General features: G+C 41.0%; 1 protein-coding gene across 21 annotated transcripts in view; it reads left to right on the top strand.

The window, feature by feature from the left end:
* Positions 1-16,426, top strand: part of LOC118270887 (neurobeachin) — a 364,981-nt gene that overhangs the window by 152,319 nt on the left and 196,236 nt on the right. The gene's annotated exons all lie outside the window — the stretch shown is intronic.

Below are 16,426 nucleotides of genomic sequence, written 5' to 3'. Positions count from 1 at the left end.
TCTAAATTATGAATATTTAGAAACTGATTTGGATGAAGCTATATAAGATTAATTTAATTAACATGTTTATAACTTAATTACTTTACCTCGAATTAATTTACTAACTAGTAGGTAGAAATTTTAGGAAATTAATTATTGTTCATATGAACGCTTGATAACTTATGTAAATGACAATTTATATACAACGTTTAGTTACTAGGTAATAAATAAGTTTATTTTTTTCGTTTCGTATTAAACGTTTAAATAAAAAAGCATTTACAGTAGAGGCACTCTCCTCCGAAGAGGATTTTACAGACAGACATTTAAATACCCTCTTTCTGTGAATGCATTTAAGTGGCCACTGGGGGATGCGCTCAGGCGAGCATAGTTAAGAAGCTATCAGACTTTCCTGTGGAGTTAAAAATAAAACGAGACTGCGTAATAACTTTGTGTTTATACTTTAGAAGCAATGTCGCGTGTAAATGATATGCAATGAATCGAGTGATAGCAGTAGCGGGCGGGCGGTCGGCTACTGATAATGTCAGTGCAGTGATGCGATCGCTGTGCAGATGTATATCTCAGGTCATATCCACATGTGTCGTGTCCAGTGTTGATGTGATTGTCCCCACCGCAGCAGACCGCTGCTCTAATTACCCACGCAGACACCGACACGTGGACACTTACACAGAAACAATCCAATCAATCAATTTACTAACAACAATCGCTTTGCAAGCGATATACCTCAACCAATTGTGGTTCCCTGCCTGCCTCGTCTACAAGACATGCTAATTACAATTACACACAGGTATATCTGTGTAAATGATATAACTGGCGTAACGTGATCGTGATCTCGTAGGTATATTGAACCCAACACAAACATATCCTGTTAATTCGCGTCGTGTTACAATTTCAGTATAAAAACGGTCAAAGTTTGTTTACTTAGCAATTTGTTAATAAAACCCGGCGCTGTCACGGTATTGTCAATATAACAGAGCAAACACTCAATGTAAAACATTACGGCTTCCCTCATTGTCCCGCTCGACATAAAATGCGCAAACGATTTGTTAATTGACGACAAACACTCCCTTTTAATTTTGTGTCGCAAATTTTTCATCAGAGTACATTGTCTTCGCCAGGCTTTCCTCCAGTCTCAAAAACAATAAAGTTGCCCATTGTTTACGTCTACAGTTTTAAGACCTGCCATTTCCATTAGCATCCGTATGAATAATGCAAGTAGGGGGCCTTTTTTAAGGCGTACCCGTTTATGTAGAACACTACAGTTTTTATTTGTTGTCTCTGTCATCGTCGCTCCGCCTCTTTCCCTTCGTTGTAACAAAAAACTTGCCACGCATCTGTTCCATAGCCCCTACTCACTCGGCTAGCGACACTTCTTTAGGCTTATGGTATCCTGGTACCCCGTAAGAAATGTCATCTTAACTCTTTTGTTTTATGTAATTGTATCTGTGGATGATCTTTTGCAGGGTTTTTCTGGGAAAGTAATAAACAGGTGGTGGTTAAATTAAATGTTATGAACAGTCAGGATAATAAGGTTAGTATTAAATCGTAGAAGAACCGTTTTGAAATAGAAAGAGAGCGCTATTTTATTTTGTCCTTGTCATTTTGTGCAGTGACGTCATTTGTTTTTTGTAAAGCATGCATAAGAAAATGAGGATCATTTCAATCTAGAAAGAGAACATGATATGTTTCTCTCCTTGTCATTTCGTGTATGACGTCGTTGATATGTCAATTGTTTCGTTGATTTCAAAGTGAAAACTGATAATAAGAACATTGCAAAATAAACATTCAATTAACTATACTACAATTCAACATAAACTTGTTTTTTCTTTCATATTTGTAATAAGAAACCATTTTGTGCCAACTCCACGGACTTGTGTGGTCTCCACATCGTATTACCCCGGCGACCTGTGGTATGAACACCAGGTGCTAATGAAACATATTTGTTACTAGGAGCTCATGCAGTGTCGCAGTTGCTCCCCAAATTGAATTACCGTAAATCCTGTCTCATTGGCCGAGATTATACGTTTAAGACGGGATCAGACCGGCTCTGAACTAGCAAACAACTCTTTGCACTTAGTTCGACGGACGATACACTAATTGCTCATCGTAACTAATTAACGGATTTACCTTTGTGCACCGACTTAACTTTTATAAACATCTTTACTCCAGTAGTCTTGCATTAGGCTTAGAACTAGTAATTTTACCTAGATCAACTACAATGATAAATACAAAGGTAAATCTAAATACAAGCACGACATGTAATATCCGTTTAAACATTTGTAACGCTTTTTTTCTATTCTCTGTTCTGATGTTTTGTTACCATGAATAAATATTAAAGAAACAGAGTTCACAGAAAATACACAATTCCAGTAATTTGCCGAGACAATGTAGTGTGCGTCGTTTTTACTTCGCGCTAATTTGAACAACGACTCTAGCAGATTAGCTTTTTAGCGTAAATCCCTCATACATATTCTATTTCATTAGGTATTCACTGAGGAAAAATCTCTGAAAAACATTACTCCACAATCAGGGTTTGTGTAAGATTGAAGGCTCCTTGCTTCTAACATAATGAGTGGAGAAGTTTAACTCTCGTTGAAGTTAACATTCCGATGAAATTGGACTTATTAATAAAACTGAAGTGGTCGAAGTAAGCGATGTAAGTACCCGCATTATTGTACGACTTAAAACAGCTTCTATGAAGTGTCCTGCGAGCCTAGTTACGAAATAGTGGCAGTAAATTGCCGCAAATTGCAACAAAGTGGCCGGGACGTGCGGCCTCTCGAACTAATTCTCTCGGCGCGATTTAACGCCATTGTTGGAGCCGTCCCGCCCGCCTCCTATTGACCCTGGCCAGCTTCTGCTGCCCTAATACACTGACGCACAACTAAATTGCAATGTGAGGGACATTCTTTCATAACCACCCTTTTTATTTCATTCCACACTTATTTTAAATTGAATTGAAACTTTGATTTCTGGGCCATACTCATTCAAGTACGATTACGTTGTTCGCGCCGTACTATTAAATCAAACAAGATATTGGTAGTAAACATTGATGGGAAACATCAATATCTCCTCTATAAATAGAATTACTCGTGGCCCGCAATCTTTATTTAACATTAAACTTAATTTATCATGTGATCTGTGCTCGTGACTCAACACATTTAACCGAGCGCGCTCAATTTTCATGAGCAATTATTATTAAACGGTTTTGGCGGGTGTAATTGATTGAATCCCTGTGACTTGATTTAACGTTATTATTAAACCGATTTTGATATGTTTAATATGTTTATGTGTATCCCCTTGTTCTTTGTTTTACGAAAATGTTGCTTCAAAGCAAATAAATTAATCTTTAAGACGCCCTAGAGGCAACTCACTGATTCACACACATTTAAATAGAAAAACCTACTTATTGTTACCATGTTTACTGTGACGTGTGTACAATAGAGCTAGGATACTCTATTCTATTCTATTCGGTTATTATCGTATATCATATAATACTCGTAAAGTTAACTTTTATGTATGAAATGGTTACATAGTTCAGTAATTCTATTCAAGAAGAATATAACCTGGAGGACGTAAAGCTACACGAAAATGTTGATTTAAAGATGAAAGAAACGAAACCAAAGTAAGTAATCGGGTAACATGGCACTTATTTCCGTCGTTATTGTAATAACAGACAAAAACATTATACAATCTGGTGAAGGTACCAGAAACTCATAAACAAGAGCCGGTATTTTACTGAGATTACGGCAATAGTGGAGGGTCGAAATCTGCGGAGTAAATTCTGCGTTGTCGTTAATAATGAAGGTCTCATAATATCTGTCGAGAGTGGCGCTAAGGGCAGCTACCTCCCTTTTGTTCAGGACACCCGAGCCACTTTATTTGCCCACTTGTCTATCTGTTTATGATTTGGGTCGCAGAGATACGACAGTTTTGCTGAAGTTCTATTAAATATATAATTAATTTCGTGACTACTTGTGAACCGTCTCTTTGATTTGATGATTGCATTAGTTAGTTCTGATTACTGTTAATTGCTATGAACACCCAGTTTGTTGGAAATAATTTTCCCATTGGGTTAACAGGGCGCTTGATATGTAGACACCCAGTTTGAGTGACGATGGGGTCCGTATTCAAGGACGCTGGGGCAGTGGAGCCTCATGTTATTAATGGTCAATCTGTAGTCAGCAGCTTATGCCGATACAAACATATGTTTAATATCAGATCATGCTGACACGACAGGAATACGAACAGCAACTCATGTTGTGTAAATTGGCTTGTGAGGCTGGTGCGCTAACCACTCACCAGCCAGGCAGGTTCACGAAACGTGTAACATACCCTCGGTATACATTTCGCGTGGAACGACTTGATCCAGACACTAATGTAGGCGTACTCTCATATTTCCCAAGTGACTTTAAAAATAATGTATTCAATTTCCAAGGTCATTTAATTACATAAGGCTGCAAGAAGTGTTCAGGATATATTCGCCAGGGGAGCGTTTCCAGTAGCGGCCGGTAAATAGGAGAGCTCCTAATGTATTACACCCTCGAGGCACCCATCAGATGCTGGAAACTGAAATAAGTTCGCAAGGACCGACCTCGGCCGGAGATACTCCTTGGAAAACATGTTTGAACAAAGTTATTTTAAGTAAGTTTAAAATGTTTCTGCAGTGTGTAAAAAAATATTAAAGGTTTTATAGGCATATCTTTTAATCTACATATAAACATTATTATCAGTATTAATTCAGTAAAACATCAAATTATATTACTACGTTGATCCGTATGAAATGAACTGAGCACAGTCCCCGACCTCTAGACACAGTATGGCCGGGAGTGACCGCGCCGAGACGCCAGCTCCGTAATTACCGACCGCGGTGCAGCGAGTCACTGACTTGTGAACTCCGGCAATATTCTAATTACTCTCCAGTCGCCGGCTACTTGACCAACGTCTTTTCATTGAATCGCAAACTTTTGCTTCCAACTTAAAGAATCAGTCCCCAACTGTGACCGGTACTCCGGTACATCTTAAACTCTTTGTTATTCCCCTTTTAATACCCAGATGTCTCCAAAACTTTGGAAATTGTGTTAAAAATGGCGCCGTCCCGCGTCTCGCCGGCCCACCTGACGACTTCCGTAAACTCTTTGTTTAATTATAATTAAAGTTATTAACAGTATTACTAACTCTGTACAAGTTTCTCAAGTAGTTAGCGTAACCTTACGGTAAGTTCGTTTATTACATTTTGCTCATTAAACGATATTTGAACTTAGGATAGTTGCTGGACGATGATTATTATCTCTCAAAAATAATCGATTTACTGATTTTTCCAAATACTATATTAGCAATTGATTTAGCCATTGCGAGCATGTACCCATTTTTTTATTGGTCATTTAATTATAGTGTGGTAATTATTATTTAACTGTGCAGTAAGGTTTAATTACCCTACTTACAATATTTAATTATTTACACAGTCTAGCTAGCGACATGTATGTACAATGTCGGTCGTTAATTATTTCCAGTAAGCCAAGCTTGCTCCACGTCGTGTCTTCGTGAGTAATCCCTGTCCCTAGTACAGGCTTTCCTTGAATGATCCTCAGCCGATTGTTATCTTGTAGTTATAACGACAATATCAGCCCGTTATCCCATACAGGGCAACACTTACCAGGGGCTCACAACACGACAACCCGTTTAATTATTAGACATTTAAGGAGTTTACCAACACCTCACACACCGGATCCTCTCCTTTAATAATGAGTTACAAACTTTTAACCCTCTGAACTTATGATTCCCTAGTAGACGCTGAAATTATAAGGATATTTTACTTAAGTACATAAAAAAGTTGGTTTTTACGTGCGTCTGAAGGCGGACACCAGATGTGCAAACATCATGAAACTGCTCCGGCTAAACGTTAAGCGCGCGCTATTCATCTTCGCCGAAAGTTTCTGCGGCAAAAACTACAACACTCATTCAACTCCCACCACCAGACTTTTTGCTCCATTGACGTAAATTGGCCACTCCGTGGGCTTTAAGCCTTATAATTTAGAATCATAAAGCTAATACGCACTAATTTTGGTTCCGCCATCGCTAAGCCTCTCGTACTTGTAATGTTCCGTGACTATTAATCTGCGCTTACAGATGATAAAATTAATTGGCGCGCCAGAGACTTGTCTATTGATAAATGCTCGTTCAAAGTTCCGCCTGGTAAGTATATTATTGTGTTAGCTGAAGTAGGCACTCCTTTGGTTTGTTCGAGTGTTCTCTGGAAATCAATTTTGAGATATAAAAAAATAAACGGTTTTTCGCGACACTCGTAGAGCTTTCAGTGTGATTCCGAATAGCATGCGACAATGATAAACTGAATGGGGACTATTGGGGACCGCCGTGGAGAGCACTTATGTGGCTCCATTCAATGTAAGTACTGACTTTTTCACCAAGAAAATGCGCGATAAAAACAACGATTTACTTCTAAACAAGCTTTCAACTTTGCCCGAGGTTATTTCCATAAATTAACTTTGACTTTGATCGGCATCTATACAGAATATTTTAAATAAATAATGTTCATAAATAATAAACGGTTGGTCGGGCTCACTATTCAATGAACTAGACAACATGGCGGATCCAACAAATGACGAGCTTACTCTTGTTCATTGATAACGAGCGAAACTTGTAAAGATACGGCGCGCGGTGCGCGGCTCCATAAATACATAAATTAAAGAAAATGTATCAAGAAATATCGAACGGCTTTGATTTTTGGCGATGGAGTAAGTGAGTGGGGTTGGGGTAAGTATAAACATGCGCTTTAAAGTAAATTAGTTTTCAGTCGTCGTACGTGGGGACACTCGCAGGGAATACGTAATGCAATATTCTTATTCATGAGATATTTATCGGGCGGCCGGGCGGGCTGGACGGGCGCGACCGGCTCTGTAGCGGAACTCTTCCTATACGATACCTTGCTCGATGTAAACACTACTAACATCTAAATTGATAAAAACGAATAGAAAGAGGTACAGTTTACTTGGATATTGTTCCTTATCAATCTCACACACTATCAACACAACAATAATTACACGAGGGTAAACTTAGTAAAACCTTTCTTGCTGTTTCAACGATTTAAGGAAGGCATGAAACAGTCGCAGTATACGTTTATAAAGGTATAATAACATGCTCAGCCTGGCTGTCAGCTGACATTTTGGTTGAAAGCGTTTCGACCTAATAGCCCGTGATCCTGTTTATCTTCGTAATGGCGCTCGTACATGCATTTTTACTTTGTGTAACGTACGGGGAATTTATTATTTATTCCCGAATGTACTCAGGGACGCTGGGTAGAGAACCATGTGCTTTGTAATGCCTGTCGGGAATATAAACAGTTATTATCAAATTCAGTTGTTTGTAAAGTAGCGCCCCTAACATTTTGACCTGACACGACACACACAAGCTCCATACAAAATGTGTCCAAATTCTATCTCTAGTAAGGAAATCTACAGATAGATAGGTTATTGAAACGGCCGTAACATCACGGCATCGATTGAGTAGTACCAGGAGCCCATAAAATGAGAGTGATGTGTAACTAATGGGGCGGAGCCATTTTTTGCTCATACGAGTACGAGGGGACTATCGACAGTTCGGTAGGCACTGATTTGAAATATAAAAAATGTTCTTATTACCAACATTGCATTTTATATAGTGCAAGTATTAAAAAACGCATACGAAAGGTTTTTTTTACAGTTTATACAGTTATAGACATGTATCCTGAATGTCAATTGTGGGAATTTTGTCCGTGTAGCAGAAGTGACATCAAAGTCCTGTAATAAACGACGCAACTCATTGACTTGAGCGTTAACGGGCTCAGTTGAAGGGTTACCGGGCTGCCCTTCACCTCGACCCACCTCATAACGACGCGGAACAAATTGCTATAGCCACTTGTTTTTATGTCTTTAATCACGTTGCCGTGTGTTTACACAGCGTTGTGGAATTAATTGAGACGTGGAATTGAGAGCCAATCTACGTACCACATAATATGTAACGAGGTTAATTTAATTTCATTAGTGTTGCTTGCTTAAACACATTCCCATTACTTCGGAAATACATCTGCTTTATGTAATTATTTCATGAAATTACCTACGTAACAAATAATTATTCCTGTAAGAGGTCCTTGTTTATTTGCATGGTCATACCTACATAGAATTTATGATGGCATAGTCAGCAAGCAAATGTTTAACGAGCTCGCCGGCGACGTTCTCCGCCGTTGACATTGGGGATAAATCTGCACCCTACACACTATTCAAGCGACTCCCCGCCCCTAACCACAGGGGTTACTGCAGCATCCCTTGTTGCGAACTGGCATCCTCTACATTCTATGTCAACCTGGTACTTTTATTGCATATTCATGGCCCTTTTAAGTTTCGCAAACATTTTGTGTCGGGCCGGCGCGCTAGGAGATCAAGGGGCTCTTTTAATCTCTGCAATGTGAACGAATACTGTGTAGCTAGCTTCTTATTGTCAATAGTCAATCTGTATATCTTATTTAGCATTAACGCATTTAATAATGATGTAATTGAAGCATTGACATTTAGAGAAAAACTATTTTATCTGATGTTCTGATGTTCTTATTTTTCTAACAATTACCTAATCTACAGAAAGTTAACGTTATTCTAAACCTCTTCGGTACATCTGCGCGCCTAATGTCCATGTGAATCGATAATACTGTAGGATAATCCCAAAGGATCTCATGTTTACACCCCTGTGGGTAAACATCGGGGTTATTTATGATACCTTTGGTTTTCTGTGCGCCTAGTAAACCTGATCACTTATTTAACCCTTTAAATTCGTTGGGACATTACTCTTGTTTTTGTAATACAGTTAGCACCATACATTTTGATGCACACGATAATAATTTTGTAAGATTTCTATTTTATTTTGCCATATGGCCTTGTTCATGGTGAAACAGACAAACTGTTAAAAAAGTGATGCTGGCTGTTGCTATGCGGTGAAATTCTAAACAACAGAATCTAACCGTGCCTACCAGGATGCCATAACAAAAAAGGATATTGAAAATAAACTCGTGCGCTTAGAACTTTTGACAGATGTTGAAAGGGGACGAAATGTATCCGCCCCAAACCCTGCTTCCCTTTCATGATTGGTTGAATGCAATCGCCAGGCAATGGTCGGCTTAGTTGACTAAAAATCTGTGTAAAACCAAGATTTCGGTATATTTACATTTACCTAATAAATAAGTAAAAAAATATGTTTTAAAGTATCATGTGTATTGTTCACTTAGTTGGTAATTCCACTGTTGTGTCGCTGGACATTATTCAGTTGCAAAGTAGCCTCGTTTTATTGACGCAACCTTTTTCTTTTCGAAAATCCCTAAGGAAGCCTGTAACAGCTAAATCCGGCGGAGGCCAGTTAAACGCGGAATTTCCGGTAATTGAGACTCGTTTAACTTCGCCATTGCCGGTCCCAAGCCCGGATGAGAAAGGAGGAGGGTTGATTGGATCTTCGACCTAACCATCGTAAAACTGTCAACGCCGAGCATCGGGCGGCGGTCAACTAACCCGATCTCTATCAGGTCTCAGTAGCCATGAGGAATTAAATCTCCTCTAAAAGAACTGCCATGGAAGGACGCGGGAACCCACCATGAGCTATTTTCCCAAGAAAACCTCGATGGATATGGAGAATATAATGAGTACGGCGTTGGGTGATCCGACTAACAACCGGCGCCACCCGGTTTCCGGGCCGAGTGGTGTGAAATGTGCTACCGAAGCTTCTGATGGAGTGTCTCGCCAGGCTCCTGAAAGAAGGCATGCTTCTGGCGAAGCTTTTAACTACGGGAAAACCCAATTCTCAACTCGTGAAGAACTCCGTATTGGGACTTGGAACGTTCGTGGACTATTAATGGCTGGCAAACTTACTATGGTGGACGCGGAAATGGATAGATGTCACGTGTCGGTACTCGGTCTAAGTGAAACTCATATGCGTGGACGGGGCCACTTTGACACGGCAAGCGGAAACACACTGTATTTTTCGGGAAATGAAGACAAGAGCGAAAGGGGTGTAGCTATCCTATTACCTAAGCAGATGAACAAATATGTTCTAGGCTACAACCCGGTATCCGATAGGATCATAACGATGAGGTTTAATGCTAGACCAACTGTACTAAACATCGTACAAATCTACGCACCCACGTCTACAGCTACCGAAGAGGACATGGACAGTTTTTACAGTGCAGTAGTAGACACGATTAATAAAATTCCAAATCGTGAAGTAACGATCATAATCGGAGACTGGAATGCTAAAGTCGGTAACACCACCAACGATCATCACATCCGCAACATTGTAGGGAGTTTTGGGTTGGGAGATAGGAATGACCGCGGGCAGAGACTGATTGAGTTTTGTATCGAAAAAAGCCTGTTCATCACCAACACTCACTTCCAGCATCACCCAAGGCGGCTTTACACGTGGACATCTCCAGGGGCAAGATATAGGAATCAAATCGACTACATACTTATAAACAATCGCTGGAAATCGTCCGTAAGAAATGTGAAAACATATCCCGGCGCGGAATGTGGATCCGATCACAATTTGCTCGTTGCAAGATTTGCGCTCCGTCTTAAGGCTCCCAGGAAATTGCTAAAGCCTAATCTAAGCGTTCTTGAACCACCTGAGCGAATCAAATTTAAAACCATCGTAGAGTCAAAGCTCGCCGAACTACCATCCTTAGGCGAAGACCCTGACTCTCAATGGAACAACCTGAAAACGCAAATTAGAGAGGCTCTGGATGAGATTAAGGCCTGCAGAAAAAGTGGACAATCTGCACATAAAACCAAGGCGTGGCTCGCTCATGACACCTGGGAGCTAATACAAAAATGCAAAGACGTAAGAATGAGTGGTCAGCAAAACTCTAACGTCAGGAAGGAATACTCCAACCTTTGGAAGGCAGTCAAGAAGCAGTGTCGCAGGGATAAGAATAACTTTTTATCGATCATCTGTAACGAAATCGAAACTCACTCCCTAAAATTCCAGACTTCAGATCTGTTCAGAAAAGTTCGGCTCATATCCAGACAGTTCAAACCCAAGTCGTGGGTGATCACTGATGAAGACGGCACGGACATTACAGATCTTGAGGCCATAGCTGAGAGATGGCGCGTCTATTGTGAAAAATTGTACAACAGCCAGCAGCTCTCATCACACACCCTGCGCGCAAACTGGAGCGAAATGGATTTGGAGCCTGCAATCTTACGATCAGAGATAACAGCGGCGATTGCAAAACTAAAGTGTAGGAAAGCCCCCGGTCCGGACCAGATAACAGCAGAAATACTCCAGGCCCTGGGCGATAGGGGTATTGATAGCTTGCATTACATCTGCAACTGTATCTGGCGGACTGGCGTATGGCCAGGCGATTGGACTGGGTCCATCGTTCTGCCACTGCACAAAAAGGGCTCCACAAAAAACTGCGATAACTACCGCACACTTGCCCTTATATCTCACAGCAGTAAGATCCTCCTGCATATCATCAACGATCGTATCAGACACTTCCTTGACTGGCAGATCCCACAAGTCCAAGCAGGTTTTGTCAAAGGAAGGGGCACACGAGAACAGATCCTTAATGTAAGACAAATCATTGAGAAGTCGTATGAATTCAACACCTCTTTCATTATGTGCTTCGTTGACTACAGCAAGGCTTTTGATTGTGTCGACTGGCAGAGCTTGTGGAGGGTTTTGTCGGATCTGGGAGTACCGTTACATCTCACTGCTCTTCTCCAATCACTTTACCATAACAACCAAGGCAAGGTAAAGATTAATGACATCCTCTCAAAGCCCTTCAATTTTAAAAAGGGAGTCAGACAAGGTTGCGTATTGTCTCCCATACTATTCAACATATATGGCGAGTACATCATGAGGCGTGTCTGCGAAGACTGGGAGGGTGGAATTACTATTGGCGGATCAAAAATATCTAACTTGCGCTATGCTGACGACACCACCCTTTTTGCAGCTAGTGAGGAGGAGATGTCAGTGTTGCTGGCGAGGCTGGAGCAGGTCAGCGTGGAGTTGGGGCTCCATATAAACAGGGCTAAAACTAAGGTCATGATTGTGGACCGTAGCAAATCTCTTTCTATGTCTGGCACACTAAACCTGGATACAGTGAACGAGTTCGTCTACCTAGGCTCGACCATAACCAACAATGGGTCATGTGAACAGGACATTAGAAGACGCATTGGGATGGCAAAGAGTGCTATGTCACAGCTGAACCGCGTATGGGCCGACAGGAACATATCTCGCAAGACCAAAAGAAAGCTCGTCACCTCCCTCATATTCTCCATCTTCCTGTAAGGCGCTGAGACCTGGACCCTCAAAAGGGCTGATCGTTGCCGGATTGATGCCTTTGAAATGTGGTGTTGGAGGAAAATGCTCGGTATTCACTGGACAGAGCGTCGGACCAACGAGTCTATACTAGCCGAACTCCAATCACCCATGAGGCTCACCACCATCTGCCAAAGAAGATTTTTTGACTTCTTTGGTCACATTGCCAGGAAGAGAGGTGATAACCTGGAAAAGTTGCTGATCACAGGAAAGGTAGATGGAAAAAGACCAAGGGGCAGGAGTCCGATACGTTGGTCGGACCAAATCCGTGCCACACTGGAGACCACAGTCTGCGACGCCATCCACATCGCCGAAGATAGAACAGCATGGCGAAATATAGTGAACCAGAGAGTTATTCGTCGGGGTCACGACCCTCAGCATTGAGGATAAACGACGCAAGGAGGAGGAGGAGACTCGTTCACCGAAAACGGTTCACGAAATCTCGTATTGTTTGGGCTTCTGAAATAATCCATAGGAAAAATTCTTTTGAGGATTTACCAACAATCGCGTTATGCCTTGATATGGCTAGGTTAGTAAAGAAGTCAGATTGTTTACTGGTTTCTAAGGACCTCAAACCCGTGGAAAGGCTTGCGGCTTAGTCGGATCGTAACATCTTACAATATCATAGGTCGATTTAAAATCCCCCTTTACATAACCTAGTAGATGTATTATGAAGTGGAACAGATATTACCTAATTGAAAAGGATTTTACTAACCGCATCATAAATGTTCATCATTTAAGCAGTCTGTTGATAAATACATACTTCAGTAACTGTAGGTGCCACTTTGGCCTTGAATTGCAGAAAATGAGTAAATTACCACATTTCTAATTCCTTTCCGCATTGTTGTGTTGGGGCGTAATTACCGGTACGCAGTGTACACGGGTAACATAACACAAGACAGCATCAGTGAGGCGCGCCGTGTGCCGCGTGCCGTGTGCCGACTCTGCTCCATAATAATTTATCACGGCGTGTTCTGCGTGAGATTTTACGGGCACTTTGTCTCTCGTAACTAATGCCCGTGTGCGCACGCCTTTTTGAGCTCTCGTGTTTACCCCACATTTAGCTTATTTGACAGCTTTTACGATACAACCTTTATTATTTACTAGCCGTGCACGTGACTGCGCTCGCCTCTAATGTTTCACTCAAGGAGAATATAACTTCCTGCACTTATTCTCTGCTCCGATATTGATCGTGGTGTGTTTTGTGGACTCCTATGTCTATGTTTTGTTCCCTTGCAATAAAAATGAATAAAACCACGCTTGTAATTTGTTTCAAATAAAATGTAATGAATAGGATACTTTAGTTATTAATTAATTTGCACCGAATTATAGTTCATCGTCATCGAATGAAATCAGTGAGTGGCCATAGAAATGTTTATACTACCGTTCGCCAGGTGACTATTTGCCAGTTTACTATCAGTGACAGTTTGTGATGAAACTAAAAGGGTTGTTTATTTAAAATGAACTCTCCGTTAAAATTAAGAGAAATGCAGGCGGAGGTAGATGCAGCAGGGCAGGTCGGCTGTGGCAGCGATACGTGACGTCATCGCATTTTAATATAGCCGCGCGGAGTATTTCCCAGCGGGCGGCGCGAGACGTCCACTCCTCGTAATTACTCCGCCGCGAATGTTAATGCGAGTGTTCGACTTGCTTCACCTACAGCTTTATGTTTCGGCTTTCTACCCCACTGCCCTCCGCGCAGGAACTCGCTAATATTTCCCCTCCAGCCAACTCATGCGGACACGGGTCAGGTAACTGTTTCCCCAAACTAACCGCTTAGTGACATCACATTAGGATAACTTTGACCGACATTTTTGTTTGTGCGCAAAGGAAAAGTTTGCAACTGCTTTATCCTTTATTCGTGAGTGTAACTTTACAAATGTTAATGTGGAGAGGTAACACAGGAATATGGAAGGTACTTACTTTCACCGCTCCGTTTTAGAATTAATTCAACGTCAGCAGCAGGGTTTAGTTGCCACGTCTAAGTCGGTTTAGAAGTGTTAAATCCAAAAGCAAAGCGGATCGTACCTAAAGATAATAAGCTTACGCGCTGCGTCCCAAATGAACCCTCGTCGAGCCTACCTGCGGCTGCGTGGCTGCGTGCCACGGCTCGCCATGACAACTCCACCAGATAGCTACTAATGAAATAACAAGCGACGAGTGCCAGCGTTATTATTAGACACCATAACTGGATCTGTCCGGATATAGGGTTGCCGGCAATAATAACCGGCGGGCAAGCAATCTAATTACCGGCCCTGCCGCCGTCGTTCCGACCGGCTACCGGCAATAATCACGTTTATAAGTGACAGTCGCCACCCGTTACCGTGCCGTACTATGAGATTACACCGGCCGCGCGCCGGCGACACCGGCTCCCGCTCAGATCACACTCTTTTTATCGACGTCATAATTTTTAACGTCGGCACTTTAGGGTTAAGTGGACTTTTCCCGTTTGAAAGTTACAAGATTTGTGCAGCAATCACGTCGAAAGAGGTTATCATAGCTTCTGCAGCATCGAGGCTTATCACTATCTCTACAACTATCCATTTTTTTTATTTAGTGTTAAATGAAAATAAATTCAACCTAGCTTGGAATATTGTCTAAAATAATATTATAAATGAGTTTGCATGTGGTTGTGGATCAGGCCACTAAAATTAATTGTGATTTTAAACCACGTAATTAATGCCCTCTCTGGTTTAGCAACATGTTATTTAAGTATAATTACAAACATTGTTCTCATTTGTGTATTATTATGGTCATGGTAATATTCTGCTTCATATGCAGATACGGTTACATTAAAAGCTTTTTCAAGGGTTCTTTGGAATCCGTTGTAATTTGGATTTGTGCCAGATTATTGAGCCACGGTGGATCACTAATTCACACAGAAAATGGCTTGATTTCGCCTGAATCCGAGCCAACCCGTTAGTCACAGTCACAGACAGGAAGGGCAAGCTTCCTAAGTATTCATGGGGTTCTGGTACGTTCCTGCTCTCAATAGGTTGGTAACGTATGGTGTGAATAATTTGAAATAACCAGAACTTACTGTTCAGGTAAATTTAGTTCCAATATTTGGAAAATGACTAAATTAATACATAGGTTGGCTGTTGTTTTAATATTATATTTCCTTATGTGTTGTTATAAGGTATCATAGGGAAATGTTGTATATATTTTATTTCACAGTTATATTACATACATATTTCTCTAACGAAACAAACATGCAACAAAGAAGCAATCCGGAATCTTTTGCTTACGCGCTTAAAATCCCATATCAACCCTGCATCAACCCCATGATACAAAAACTTCTCTATTTTCATGATCGCCTAGTACCGCAACACCATAGGGGTAAAACGCCATTGTTATGCTAGGGGTTAAACCACACTAACACCATAACAAAAACCATGAATGGAGTGGTGTTAACGATAGAACAGGACAGAAATAGTAAGTTGGCCGCCCCGCCCTACATCTATTTAATAAAATGCTAGAGTGGGATAGGAATAGCAATAATAACGTCGTAATAGACTAGTATATTAATAGAAAAAACCAATGTGCAGTTTAAAAAAAAGACACGGCATTTATTACTGGGTTTTTCATTCAAACACAGCTTGTTAGTGACGACTACATTTTTCATGTTCTTTGCTTATGGCATTGTGAAGAACACAAAAGGCCCGGGCACCAGGCTAGCAGAAGCTATACAGAGATTGACCGATCGCGCAAATTGAATGTCCGTCGAACACGGCGGGGGACAACACCCCATTGTCCGGCAGCTTTTCAAGATACAGCCAATATTTCACTCGGTCACAAAATGTTCTATCGTTGGAAAAAATGGGTAAAATCAAAAGACACGTCGTACAATGTCCATTGACGACCACTCAGCCGTGCCACCAGAGGTCAACTAGAAGTAATTTTATTACTTTCTTACAAGTACTTTCGCATTAAATACCTTTGTTCCGCTTTAAGTTTAACTTGCCATCAAAAATCCATTGTCTTCTCGAAGTACAATCTTGCCGGGCATAAAGTAATTACAAAATGGTGCTACACCACAATCTCTGTAATGTTCAAATAAAATGTTCTTCATTCT

This window comes from Spodoptera frugiperda, chromosome 9 (genome assembly GCF_023101765.2).
Source record: "Spodoptera frugiperda isolate SF20-4 chromosome 9, AGI-APGP_CSIRO_Sfru_2.0, whole genome shotgun sequence".
In the NCBI taxonomy this organism is placed as follows: Eukaryota; Metazoa; Arthropoda; class Insecta; order Lepidoptera; family Noctuidae; genus Spodoptera; species Spodoptera frugiperda.
This window is presented reverse-complemented; position numbering and strand designations above follow the sequence as displayed.